The sequence below is a fragment of the Cyrtonyx montezumae genome, unplaced genomic scaffold (assembly GCF_038088225.1).
Source record: "Cyrtonyx montezumae isolate F1298 unplaced genomic scaffold, pur_monq_1.0 scaffold_9, whole genome shotgun sequence".
Lineage (NCBI taxonomy): Eukaryota > Metazoa > Chordata > Aves > Galliformes > Odontophoridae > Cyrtonyx > Cyrtonyx montezumae.
In genome coordinates this window covers 11,852,298-11,865,827 of record NW_027072100.1, presented here as the reverse complement: position 1 = coordinate 11,865,827, position 13,530 = coordinate 11,852,298, and positions in this window count along the sequence as shown.

Here is a 13,530-nt window from a genome sequence, read left to right as displayed (position 1 = left end):
GCAGCCTTTGTTCAAGCCAAAGGAATGACACAAATTATGACAGCAGCTGAGAGCAGCCATCCAGCTAGATGTGTGCTCTCCATAACTGGGCATTATTAGCTGCTTCAGACCTCTGTAAAGTAAACTGCCCTCTAGGAAAGTCCCGTATTAGGATGCTGCTCATTTGCTGAGCTCCTCGGGTTTGCCTCTGTTCCACAGCACCTTGGCTTCTGCAAAAAGAACTCGCAGAACTGCTGAAGCAAAGACAGCCTGCGAAAAGCTTTCCAGATTAGGTGAGGTGTCTGAAGCCTTAAAGCTCGGGCTGAAAGGGCTCCAGATCAGTTTCCTTGCAGATCAAGACTCTAAAACCACCCCACGTTCTCCCACTTTAAGATATCCTTTACGTGCTTCTCACATCCCTGGCAGGTAACGTGCTTTTTCACTTTGAATGCTTGATCTCCCAAAATACATAGCAAATATTTGCTTAGCAAAAAGAAAATCATTTACATTGTGTAATAAGCCTTTTTATAGACCCTGCTTCCTCCCAGAACAAACAGTATCAGAGCTGGTCAACAGATGCCCTTCCAAGTTTGCTAGGAGAGGTCACACAGCCCAAAAAGCCACTGACTGCCTCCTGACTTCAACCATAGGAGTTAACTCAAACATTACCAACTCTGAATCGAGTAATACAGTATAAGTCGATAGCTAGGTCACACAAAACATAGACAACAGAAAGCTGTGAGGGAAGCAGAGGAGTGCTGTGATTGTCGGCCTGTCTGCTGCTCAGTAACACATCTTCATGGGTGTAAGGCTCCTGAATGCCACCTTTAACCTCTATGCTCCTGAATGGGCTCCAGGTTCAAATCAGTCACTCAGTCAAGGTGGAAGACTCAACGCAGCTAACAGTCACTCCTCTGTGACACAAGGCGTGCCATCATATGTATAAAACAGAGCCGTTCAGAATTCTGTCGTTGGTTGAATGGGTCCATTCTCAAACTGCTTTGGCTGTATGGGAGCTGCCATTTGGGTAAGACTGAGGGAGGAGATCTCAGAAAATCCATTGTGGTAATGTCAGAGAGAATGTCCTCAAACATTGCTCAGAGTGATGAGCATGTAAACCATTCCTGCAGCTACAGAAAACGGGGAATATCTGCTGTCCTCTTAAGGTTGAGAACAAGAAAATAACTTCTTATGTGAATCATTCAACAGCTCCTTTGTATGTAAATGTATCTGTAACCTATCAGCATCTATGGGGAGTACAATTTACATCTTGAATGATCACAGTGTTTAGTATTGGCAGAGAAAATGTTTAAAAAAGAGAAGGCGGAGGTTTAAAATTTAGAAACTCAGTCAACCGAGCCAGATTGTGATCTCAGCTTCTCTCCCTCCAACAAATACTATGCTCCGTAAAAACAAAATGAATTGGAATGAAATGCTTTTAAATTGAAATTTGGAATTTCCCCTGATTTTCTAAAGAAAGAGGGGAAGGCAACAAATGCAATAAACTTCAACAAATTAGTAGAGAAATATAAAACTTCCCCTATTAAATGAGATTCAGAGAAAGGAAACACAGAAAGACTAACACATGAAGAGTACAGAGCCATAACATTTGCAACAGCTGTGTTATGAAATGCACTTGGTATTCTGGGAAGCAAGAAACAAAATACTTTGTTAGAACACTTGTGGATGTACCAGTGGCTGACGAGAAGAGACACAAAGTCAGAATCACACTCTAACCACGAATACTTCTGGGGACATGGGCTGATACCTTACTTCTGTCATGATTTCCCAAAAGCAGATGGCACAGTGATGGACACGCCGTGCCCACAGAGGCCCTGCTCAGTGCTACCAAGTTCGTGCAGCCCCTTTAACTCCCAGGTCTTAGTGCCAAGTACTCACATTAGCACAGACAGATGTGCACAGCTCAGACCCAGGCCTTGGTCCAACCTCTGCACAGGTTGAGAAGTCCCTGAGTCCGGTGCCTTGCTTTGGACTCCTTTCGAAGCATTTACAAGGTCAGATTTTCAACTGCATTTTTGTCTCATTCCTTCAAAACCCTTTCTCAGGTTCCAATCCCTCTCATAATTAGTCCGAGTACATAATATATCAACACACCTCTGGCCTGTCAACATGAATGAACGCTACACCAAATAGAGAAGTAAAACTGGGAGGCAGCTTCCAGCTTGCTGCAGAGCTCTTCCTCAGAAAAAAGCAAAATCCCACTTCAAATCTCACAACTCTGTGCTGAGAGGGCTATTTTCAGGGAAGGAAGTAAAATTCAGAGAAAAGGCATTCATGCTGTAGGAAATACTGTTTTCCAAAAACCTTGGCTACCATAGTAACATGATTTATTCCATACTTGTGGCAGCATAGTCAATTAGCTCCCTCACTGAAGACACTTATTGTGACAACAGACATACCTGGCTGCAAGACTACTAAAAAGCTGCTCACGAATGGCAAAGCAGTGCACCCTAAATTCCAAGTTAGTGATCATTATTGGCGATCATGGAGGACATTCCTGGCAGTGCTTTAACCTCAGCAGTACAAAAGGGCACATTCATCAAACCAGTGCTGGCACACCTCAGTCAGCAAGACTCCAGAACGCATCCCACCACATCTGCGAATCTCCACGTGGAACAGCTAGGTGTGAAAAAAGGAGCGGGAGAAAATGAATTGCTATCGTACATCTTCTTGCTTTCTGAGGCCATCACAGATCTAAGTTTCACCTGAAGAGCTCTAATAGAGAAGGATACACCAATATGCAAAATGTAGGCTATTCTGATCATTGCAAACACGATTTCTTTGTTGTATAAGGACGTGCAGAATTGCCCCGTGCTGCCCCTGCACACACAGAAGGCTTTCCCTGCCCTTTGCCACCGCCAGTGGCACTGAGGCACTGCCTCTGCTCCTCATCACTGCCCTCCCCACCCTTGCCATGCCTTTACTCCAGTGTAAATGTGAGCAGCCAGATCACTGACATTACTTGACTACAGCTCTTGTTCAGTCAATAAGCTGCTAGCAGGACTGTTCCAAACACACACCCCAGAAATGCTTTTTGTATCTTCCTTGGAAATGTCAGATACTGACCACTGAGGGAAAAAAAAGAGAAGAAAACATCTGTTATAATCCTCCCAAAGGAACGTATAAAAGCTTTAGAGTCATTTTTGCACAGCCCAGCATTCATCTAAAATAACCTTTTGTAAAGCTGCAGTTTGTTGCTGATAGTTTAAGTACCAGTGGTTGTTCTTGTTCGTACAAAGCACCACAATGGCACTTCCCAAGTGGAGGTGCCCAAGGAAGGGCCTTTCCCAAAAATTAGATCCTAATAAACAACCTTGCTCCAGGCCAAACGAAGCTCACCTTCTACGAGGTGGACAGGACAGCCATCAGCCCCCACTAATGCTGCCAAAGCACTGTGATTCTGTACTTTTGCACCCAGAGCAGCCCAGCTCTCCCAGGAATGATTCCTACTGGCACAAGGGTGGGAAGACCTAAGCAAACCTTCCAGAGGTGACAGTACAGTGCCCTGACTCTGGTAGAGAATCTGACTCGTGGACTCTGACATACGTTAGTGCCTACTTTCCTTCTCCTACAGACCATTCAAGTATGATCTCATTAAAGCAAGCATGCCTGAACCATCCTTCCATCTCAGGCTGGATTACCTCAGTACTAAATAACAAGTTTGTGAAGGGCCATGGTGCCAGAGAAGGAGGAGGGCAGAGCCTCCAATGACCAGAAATCGGGGTTTGGTTTTGGACATTTGTTCTGTTTTGTCCTTGGAGCTGTAGAGCCTACCAACAGTTACTTGAAGCTCCAGGAGTAGCCAAAGGGAAAAAAAAAATGCTATAAATTTAAGTAGGATAGCAGCTTGGAAATAGAGGGGGAAGATGTTTGATAACTATGAGTCTTAGAGTACAAAAACAGTATCCCTCCGACACTGGTAAGTAGAAGCAGGCCTCAGACTTCATGGAGTTTTCTTGGACTTTATAGCAGCAAGACAGAAAGCTGGCCCCGTTTCATCATAGCTATCTGCACTCAGGCACCCCTCCACCCCTGAAGGAGATTAGTAGTGATAATGCATCTGGTACCTGCCCCAGCAATAACAGATCTATGTGGAGAAGATTACAAGAAATTGTTTGGACTCCTGCCCAGTCCTAGAAGTCCTACCAACCATTTCCACAAGTCCTGTCGGTTTTTATGGCTTGTCTCTCAAGCAGGCTGCTGAAACCTACATGAAGGAGAGACTTTAAAAAGATTTTTGCAGACATTTATTTCTGGCCAAATTATGATTGCTTGGAGGAAAAAAGAAGCCACCATACAAATCTTGTTAGAGACTTCAGCAGGAACTCACAAACCCATGCAGAACTGAGATAAGCTAAAAAAAGCAAGAGCATCCAGGAAGGGAAGACAGACCAGCCAGCCAAATGCAGCTCTAATTCCAACCCGTGACAGACCCCTGGGGCAGCTCCAAAGCCACTTAGCACAGGCGTGGAGCGGGGCCAGGAGGAGATGCTGGCACCAAAAGAGCAGCTCTAGCAAGTCTAGCGCACAGCTCTGCGAGGGGACAGGCTGAGATGGGCTCAGACCCCAGCACTGCACAGCCCCCACCTGCACAGTGCTCTGAGTGATGGCTCTGGGGTCAGCGTGGGCCTCACGCTCCCTGCACAGAAGGGCACGCACTGCGTGTGAGCCTAGGAAACCAGAGCAACAGCACATCTGTTAACGACACAAAAACATGCTGGCAGCGCTCAGCACCGCTTGGCAGGGAAACCTGTATCAACTGTCTGCAGGCCAAGGTCTAAAGGGCAATCTGCCTCTGGAGATGGCTGCAGCTCTGAGGTGCAGCGTCCTGAAACTGAGCGGGTGCCCCCACAGCACACGGCCCCAGGGATGCTGCTCTGTGCCCCAGGAGGAGAGCACATGGAGCATCCCATGGAGCTCTCTCCCATATTGCAGTAACCTTAGGAAGCAGAAGCTGGAAGCTCCTTCTCTTCCTGATGCTGGGAAACAGGTCCCCACCTCCTGGTCCAGGCAACGCGCTGCAGGTGCTGGGGATGCAGAGGGAGGCCGGGGAGGACAGCTGCTCCCCCGACATTTATGGTGGTAATGACTCATTCCAAACCTCAAATGTCACTGCTAGGCAGAAGGAGAGCCGTGAATCTTCAGAAAACTTCCCCAAGCCATAATTTTCAGGCAGAGAATGAACATACATTGGAAGAAACACTCCAGCCATTGAGTGCCTCAGCAAAGCAGTTAATGAAGGCAGAGTCTCACGGCCAATGCAGCCCACTCTGTCTCAGGGCTGCTGAGCCCTTCTCCTGTTCCTCTTTCTCTCTGTTGCTCTGCTTATTGTTTGCTTCATTGTTAATCCCACCTAATTTAAGAATAGGAAATTGATTTCTTATGTATCCATTACAAACCAAATCATTTCTTTATTACAGCAAGGATCGTATTTCATAAGCAAGTCATGGAAAATTAAAACCATGCCTGTTGCTTTGATGAAATAAAGGAGAGAAACGCTGGAGGGAAGGCACTGACAGCTGGGGGCTGTCATGCAACCAGCAGTGCAGGTTAACTCTTTGCAGTACCCACTGCTCCTGCAGCTGCATTTTCCTCCCACAAACCCCCAGCAGTAGTGCTAAGCGCTCTATTACTGCTAAAACTCCAAAGTCCCTAACAGAGGGAGAGCAGGCCCTCAGAACAAAGCAGGGCAACGGTTTTAGTGCTGCAGATGATTTTGCTAACAGGTTTGAAGCGTGCCCGTGTGCCCAAGCAGAAGTTTCCCACTGACGTTAGGTGTCTGACAGTGCTGCTGCAATGCACACAACGCAGGAGCACACTCACCAGCATCGCAGCACACGTCGTTCCAGCAGGCAGAGGGAGAACCACCTTTGCCTGGGGTCAGACCTCACACGGGTTATGTCAGGACAGCAGGGCAGACCCACAGCTCGTTAGCAGCGCACTGTGACTTGGCACAGATGGGGAATTAAAACAAAATCCGTTGTATGCATCACCAGGGATTTATGGACTGCTCTATGAACCTCCCTGTGAAGAGGACAGGACATTGGTGCTCTGAGAAGTAATCCAGATAAGCACTGGGGCTAGTGGAGCATTGCAACATCCAACCCAAAGTTCATCAGCTCTGTCATTACCGTGCTGATCCCCAGGAGCTGCAGCCAAAGAAACAAAGCCTCTAATTTCCCTATCAGAAAGGAAAAGATCAGTGATGTACCGTTGCGCAGTACATTTTCAGTAGCGCATTATATAGAGATGTGGCTGTATCAGTGCTCTGTGCCTGAGGACAAGGGATGAGCAGAGCTGTGAGAAAAACCACACGAGAGAAGGGGGGCAGCTGGGATCGTCCTGGAGCAGCAGCCCATCTCTGGGAGCACACCCTTCTGATTTTCCTTCACTTTGGAATAAAACCTCCATTTTGAAGCAAGCAAGCAACCAAGATTCTGACCCACAGGCTGCATCCTTACTGAACTGCTTCACAGCTCAGGGCTTTGCTGATCTTCCTGGAAGCTAAGGCTGGTGAGACTGTCATACCAAAGCAATCCTTACACCAACAGAGAGGGCTGGAAACATTTCCACCTCACCCAGCCCTTCCCTTCCCTGGGAGGAGGCCAGGGCAGCACTTGTGTCCTAACAGCAGGCAGCTGCACTTGCCGGTTTGTTACAAAGAGCTTCCGAAGCAGCCAGCCAAAAAAGTCCTTTTAAAACTCTTTATGGTCCTTTTGTGCCGATGGTTCTCAGAACTGGAAAACAAACTTCATACGCCGCTGGGAGTGGAGGAAACAGGAGCCTTATAGGAACACCCCACGCTCACCCTTCCGCCCCCTACCAAAGGTTTATCTCCAACCACAACCCCAAGAGAAGCACGCTTAGTGCTGCCTGCTTGTCTCCTGGCTGCTGTTACATGGAATGAGCTCATAAAGACACCAAGAAACAGTCTGTGCCATTACTGCCAGCTGCTGCCACGCAGCTCCAAGACCAGCAGGAACGGCCCCTGGAAGATTCTGCTGTGCAAAAGCGTTTCAGTTCTCTGTTACAGGATGGGTGCCCTGCTGCTTCCCAGCCCGTCCCATCACCTCTTCCTCCAGCTTTGCCACAAGCTGGCTCTTCCCTATGGTTCCTATCAGCACGCTAAATGATTATCAAATACATTTTACAAATCATCTTCCAGAAGTTTCTTCTTTGGAAAATATCCTCCAGGAGTTTTGGCAAATATTTATTTCCATGATGTATTTGATAAAATAGTCCCCCCCAAAAATACCAGAAACACATATTTACACTCACCCAACAGAGCAGCCTCACCCCACTAATATCTTAATGGAGCCACTGAATGTTTTCATTAGCTGTGTTTGACACTGTGACAGCAACAATAACTGCCAGACAGAAATTGAGACAAGACACAGTAATTAGGTCAACCTTCAGGATAGAGATGTCATCACACGACATAAATGTACATTCTTTCCCACTGTCAAAGCTCCATAAGCTGTCTTTTTGCCATGGGCTGTCTGAGCAGGATAAAGATGTGGAAGCAACAAGGGTCATTTTTCCTTTCGCTATCCTTCACAGTTATCCTGTGTTTAATTGATCTGGATTAATTATTTAAGGTAAATTCAGCTTCCCTGACCTAATGGCAACATGTAAACTGATTAAGTTTACAAAGCCAGCAAAATGATCTGTGCAGTGAGACCAGCTCCCAGCACGTGTTATTGAGGCCAAGGGATCCCATGTCACTGCCAAGGACACAGCAGTGAGCACTGAGGTGTGCAGGGGTCCCTCTGGGAAGGGCTGAGCTGCCCCCTCCTCTCACACCTCTGGAAGGGGGTGGGGGCTTTCAAGGAGATTCCACTTCGTTTTGGTGCTGAACCTGGAAGTGGAAAAGCAGTGCCCTATTTGGACTGGTAAGCAACGCAGTAGAATTGATCCCTGGAGCAATGAACGTGCATCAGAAGGAAAATATCTGTTTGGGTATCTGCAGCATCCTCCAACTCTTCTGGCCAATTGCTAGGGCAGGTACACAAATAAATGGGAAGAAAACACTCCTCAGTGTGCTGGCTGCAGGGAAGCAATAGATAAGGCAGATAAGGCAGCAAGTGAAACTCCCCTGGTTGCAAACACAGCCTGGGTAAAGGCTGCTCAGCAACAACAGAGCACCTGGGTGCTCTAACCCCAAACCCTTTGAGGAGCGAGAATTCCCATGCCATGCTGCTGCCAGAGGCTCTCAAACCATCTCCCCACTCTTTACATAGAGATTCATGGATCCTTCATGAGGACGTATCACAAAAACTGGTGGAGGCTTCCTGCCCAACTGCTAGACTTTCACATCCCAGCGATTCCTTCCCTGTACTTATTGCTGTTCTGTTTTCTACTTCTGGGACCTAAGCAAGTCATCAAGCTTGGATTAAAGATGCCACAGAAGAATTCAAGCATAGACACAGCCAAACTTTGGTTTCCTATGAAACAAAACAAAAGGCTGCAATGAAGTAAGCACCTCAGCAGCTCTACAGCCACATACATGTGTTGCCAGAGGAGATGAAGGGAGATAAGACCACATCACCACTTCGTAAGAAGCATCCAAATCCAAACTGATTTTTCAGCAGTGTCTTTCCCCCACTCCAACTCAAGCAGAAATAGTGGGTAAGCTTAATTTAAAAAGATGTCTTAAGAAAGGACAGAAAAATTCCCTGGCAGGCCAGCAGGAAAGCATTTCCTTCCTGGGCTTTGTCCCAAGCTGTTAGACACTGACAGCTCTCTGTCCATGCACAGGGGCTGCAGCCCTCAGGTCTGATCCAGTGAGAGCTCAGCAAACTCTGCATTTGGTTTGAGCCAAATGTATGTGTATCTTAGGAGAACAATCAGTGCTGTGACCCACAGAGCTGCCACACAGCCTCACAGGAGCTACCCCCAGGGATGCAGAGGTGAGGGGAGCAGGTCTAAATGGCCACCAAAGCTCTCTTCCAACTCACACGATTCTGTGAGCAGGGTGCAGCTCTCACACCCCCTCAAACTCAAAGGAAATCAGTGCAATGGGAAGCAGCTACGAGGTGGACCACAAAGACATGACCAGTAGGTGTAGGGGAGAGGCAACTCTACAATAACATTCATTTACATCTGTGTTAAAGATCACCAGAACTTACAAAGCCTGAGACCTCTGTTCTCCCGAAGGGATGGGGTCACTGTGCAGCTCCCTCGCCCCTGCTTGGGGCAAACACTGAGGAATGCAGCTCCAGCTCAGCACTGCTGTAACCTGTTTGCTCTGAGCACAGCCAGCCCCGTTGGCTGGACTTTGGCCTGAGAACATTTTACTGCATCTATTAACCCTGCGTCCATCAGAGCAAACATTTCATTTTCAGGGTTTGCAGGGGTAACAGGGCCGAGTGAGGAAGGCTGCAGCTCCATCGTGCTGTGAGCCCCACCCCAACACTGCAGACACTGTTGTTCTCCCAGGCAGAAGCACTGTCTGGAAAAACTGCTGCAGGGAAATCCAGCACTAATGGGGGCCCAGGATGCTGCAGGGGATGGCCCACAAGCTGGAGCCCTTCACTGCCATCAACGTTAAGTCCTGGTGACCTAAAGCAACCTCACAGCGGTGCCTTACATCTGGACAGCACTGCCAAGGGTTTAGGGGAACAAACATCACATGTGGTAGCAAGGTGAGGCTGGTGGGACTGTGCTGTGGCCAGGGACACACCTGTGGCTCATTCACACCTGAGACAAAGCATCCAGCCCCGCTGGGCTCTATGGCAGCAGCTTAGCACAAGTTTGGCTTGTCGATGTTATGCCATTTTCACGTGAAGAAGTCCCATAAGAACTAAGGAACATCACCTGCCTCTCCCTGCTCACCTCCCACCCTAAAAGCACAAAGCAGCCACAGGTTTCTGAGTGCTAAAAGTGAAGCAAATCCAGATATCCTGCACTGCCACGCTCACAGCTGTCCCAGTAGGTCTGCTGAAGGGCTGTTAGCTGCATGCACTTGAGATTACCAAATTCTCTTACCTGTCATAAGCACCATGAGGTCTTCCAGTACAGCAGCTGTTGCAATGCTGAAGGATCAGGGTCCCCCACACCCAACCAGTGGGGGCACTGGGGAGCTGCCTGGGCAGCTCTTACAAAGCCCACACATGTACTCATTGAGCACAACACCTCTTCTACTCCTAAAAACATCTTTCCCACCCACAGGGCAGAGCCCAGCACTCACCACTTATACCTTCTCTGGGGGGACAACATACCGTGCCCAGGAGGAGTTCCCCCCCCCAGGTGCAGCTCAGCACCGCTAATGGAGCTGCCCCTGCCCCCTCCCACCTGCCCCGGCGGTAAAGGGTGGAGAAAGGGGGGATGTCCCAGCACTGGCAGTGCAGGGAGGGGGGAGTGCCCTTCCCTCGGGGTCCGTCTGCGGGACCCGCCAACAGCACATCCTTCTCACGCCGGGACCGCTCCGAGCCGGGGTCTGCCCATTGTTTTCCGTTTCATCCCTCTCGTTTGGGACGAATGGCACAAAAGGAGCCCTCCTTCTCTCCACTCCCCCCCGTCTGGGAGGTCTGTGTTATTATTAAGACACTTGAGATTGCGGTTGTCTGAAAGCTGAAGAATGACAGCAGAGCACCAGATGCTGCACTCTGATGAATTACGGGGGCATTATGCAGAGGCAGCTGTGCCATAGAAACGTCGGGGTTTTACGTGGTGCCATGATTTTCCATGTGGCATCGTATGGTTTCAGCATCTGGGCGTCACCGTCAGTGCCTCCCGTATATTTTGCTGAGCACCGTCATTATGATAATGAAGAAATTGCAGCAGACGTTAATTGCAGTTCCCGCTGGCTATTGCACAGAGCGGGCTGTGGGGCCCCTCAGCTGGTGGGGGGCTCTCACTCCCCTCGTGGCTTTCTCAGCAGTGGAGCAGTGTGGCTGTGAAATGTGTGTCCCTCCTCGGTCTCCCTGTCCCTTCCTCTGTCCCCCCTTCCCCAGGTGGGCCCTTACTCTATTGGCAGGACAATGTACCTTCAGTTTCCCCGTTAGTTCTGAGTTTGGAAACAGCCAAATTATGGTACTCCTTGGACTTAAGTACCAGAGCTTGCTATGGGGTGGGGCCTCCAGGCCGTGTCCCCATGCCCCCAGCAAGGGCTGTACGGGGAGCAGGCGATCAGCCATCCCCTCCCCCCCAAGGGGGTCCGGGAGCTGCCCCCAGGCTGAGGGTGAGGAGCAGCCTGACGTCCCCAGGACTGCTCACACTGCCCGGGGTGCCTGCCCTGAGCACACTGCAGGTGGCACTGGCAGCACATGGGCGGTGAGTGCCGGGGGAGGGGGGGGGAAAGCACAGAGGGCTGTGCTGCAGAGCAGCATGCCACCGGCACAGAGGGCCGCCAGGCTTTAAAGCTGTAAGAGATGGACGGGGATGCAGGAGCAGCTGGGGTGCAGCTATCCTCATGCCCTGCAGTGCTCAGCATCCACCAGGGCACGGCTCTGCGGGCTGACCCCAGGCACTGCAGCACGGCCGACGGAGCAACGAGAGCGGTGCCCAAAGCTCGAGCTGCCTGGGGGACACAGAGATTTTCCTGGAGAAGTAGGGGGAAGAAAGGGAGAGGGAGGCTGCCCATCGCAGGGCATCGCTGCCTGGCACCTGTGTCCCGGGGCAGGCAGCCAAGAGCTGGGAGCAGGCGCGGTGCCACGCAGCAGATGGGCACGGAGCAGGCAGCCCTGAGCCCCGGGAGGGGACGGCTGCTGAGGGCAGATTTCCCAGCTGAGAATGTCCAAACAGCTGCCAGTCTGGAGTGTGTACACCTATAATTAAGGGGGTATGTGATTTCTAATCCAGCTCAAACGGAGCAGGATTAATTGGCAAACCTAAAAATAGCACCCGTGACCATGTATGGCAAGCTTTTGTGTGGGGTTTAAATTAGGAAAGCGGGCTCTGTTCAGAGTAAGCTGGGAGAGGTGGAGGCATCGCTGTGTGCTGGGACAGCCTGCAAGTGACAGGAGGAACCTATGACACATCCGTGATCCCACGGCCCCAGGAGCACGTGGGGCAGCGCCCATACCCTGGGAACTTCTGCTTATGGGGCAGCAGGTGCTCCCCCCAAAAGCCCCTCCCTGCATGCCCATCCCACAGACAGCTCAGGGCCCCTGCCCCACGCAGACCCCAGCAGCAGAGCAAACCCTGCTGACTGTGCTCCGCCACCGCTGCCTTCCTCGAGCGCCCCGCAGCCAGACTGCGAGGTTAAATTGCTTTTAATTTTTGTTTAATTATCTGCAGTGGCACAAATAACTAACAGTATCGATCCGAACTTGGCACACAAAGGCAGGTTTCAAACGGCAAAGCGTATTATGGGATCGAATTATTAAGTGTAGCTAATGAGCAAAATAACGATGTGGTGCCAAGCTGTAAGAGGTTGGACTTTAAAGTTGTCACAGTTCATAAGCAAGAAAGATTCAATCACATTCTTAATCAAATATTTATATGATACTGTGCCCTAATCAAAATAACAATTCATTTGGAGAGGAATACATTGCCTGCTTCCTGCTCTTGTGTTGCAGTGTTGCTGCAGTGGGCTCGTGGAGCTCAGGTTCCCCTGCAAGTTAATGGGACCCACTTATTGCATGGTGGGACCCATTTATTGCATGGTGGGACCCATTTATTTTGTGGTGGGACCCATTTATTGCGTGGTGGGGGCCCATGCAGTGCTGGAAGTCCATCAGAGCACTGTGACAGTGTCAGAGCTGTACCCACCCCTGCGGGCCCTTGGCACACACTGCCAGTTGGTTCTTTTCCTCCCCTGGGCTCAGGTCCCTGCTGTCTGTGTGTGCAGTTTTTCTGCCTCTTTCACACTTCATCAGAAAGCTGGAATTCTTTATGCACCAAGTTTGCTGTTCCTGTTGGAGATGAAAAGCTTTCAGCGAACCACCTCTGATTGGAATAACTTCTGCTGCCTTTGCTTTGGCCAGATGTTTCCTAATTACTTATCTGTCAAATCCTTTTTTAAACATACATTCCTCTAGATGAGAAATAGCACACTGTTCTTGTTCAGTGTCTTTGCCTGAGTGATATAAGCCAGGCCAAGTTCCACCAAGGCCACATCTCACTCTTGAACGTGCAACTCAACAGCAAAAGCTTGATCCTTTTCCTATTCAGCACTGCCCTTCTAGACCAGCCTTAGCAGGACATGGCACAGTAAGCTGGGATCTAGAACTGCTTTGAAGGATACGTCTGAGCCGTGCAGCTTTCTCCTGGGCTGAAGGTTTCATGCAGTAACTTGTGGACCTCTGCTGTAACTCACCTCAATAAAGCCTTTGTCAACAGATGGACTTCCTGAACCGGTGCTCTGCAGGGCTGGGGCTCATCATTCTCCCATCCAAAACCAGCACTCCCCACCCACCCCAGTGTCACCTCTCCCTCTGCAAAAGAAAGGGAACACCACCAGCACAGAAGAAAAGCTACAGCCATTCCCCACAGGTTCTGCAATCCGAGCACTGCTGCAGACAGTAGACCAATACACCAGAAGGGATTGAATCAACCAAAAATAAATTCGTAGAGCATTTTTTATTT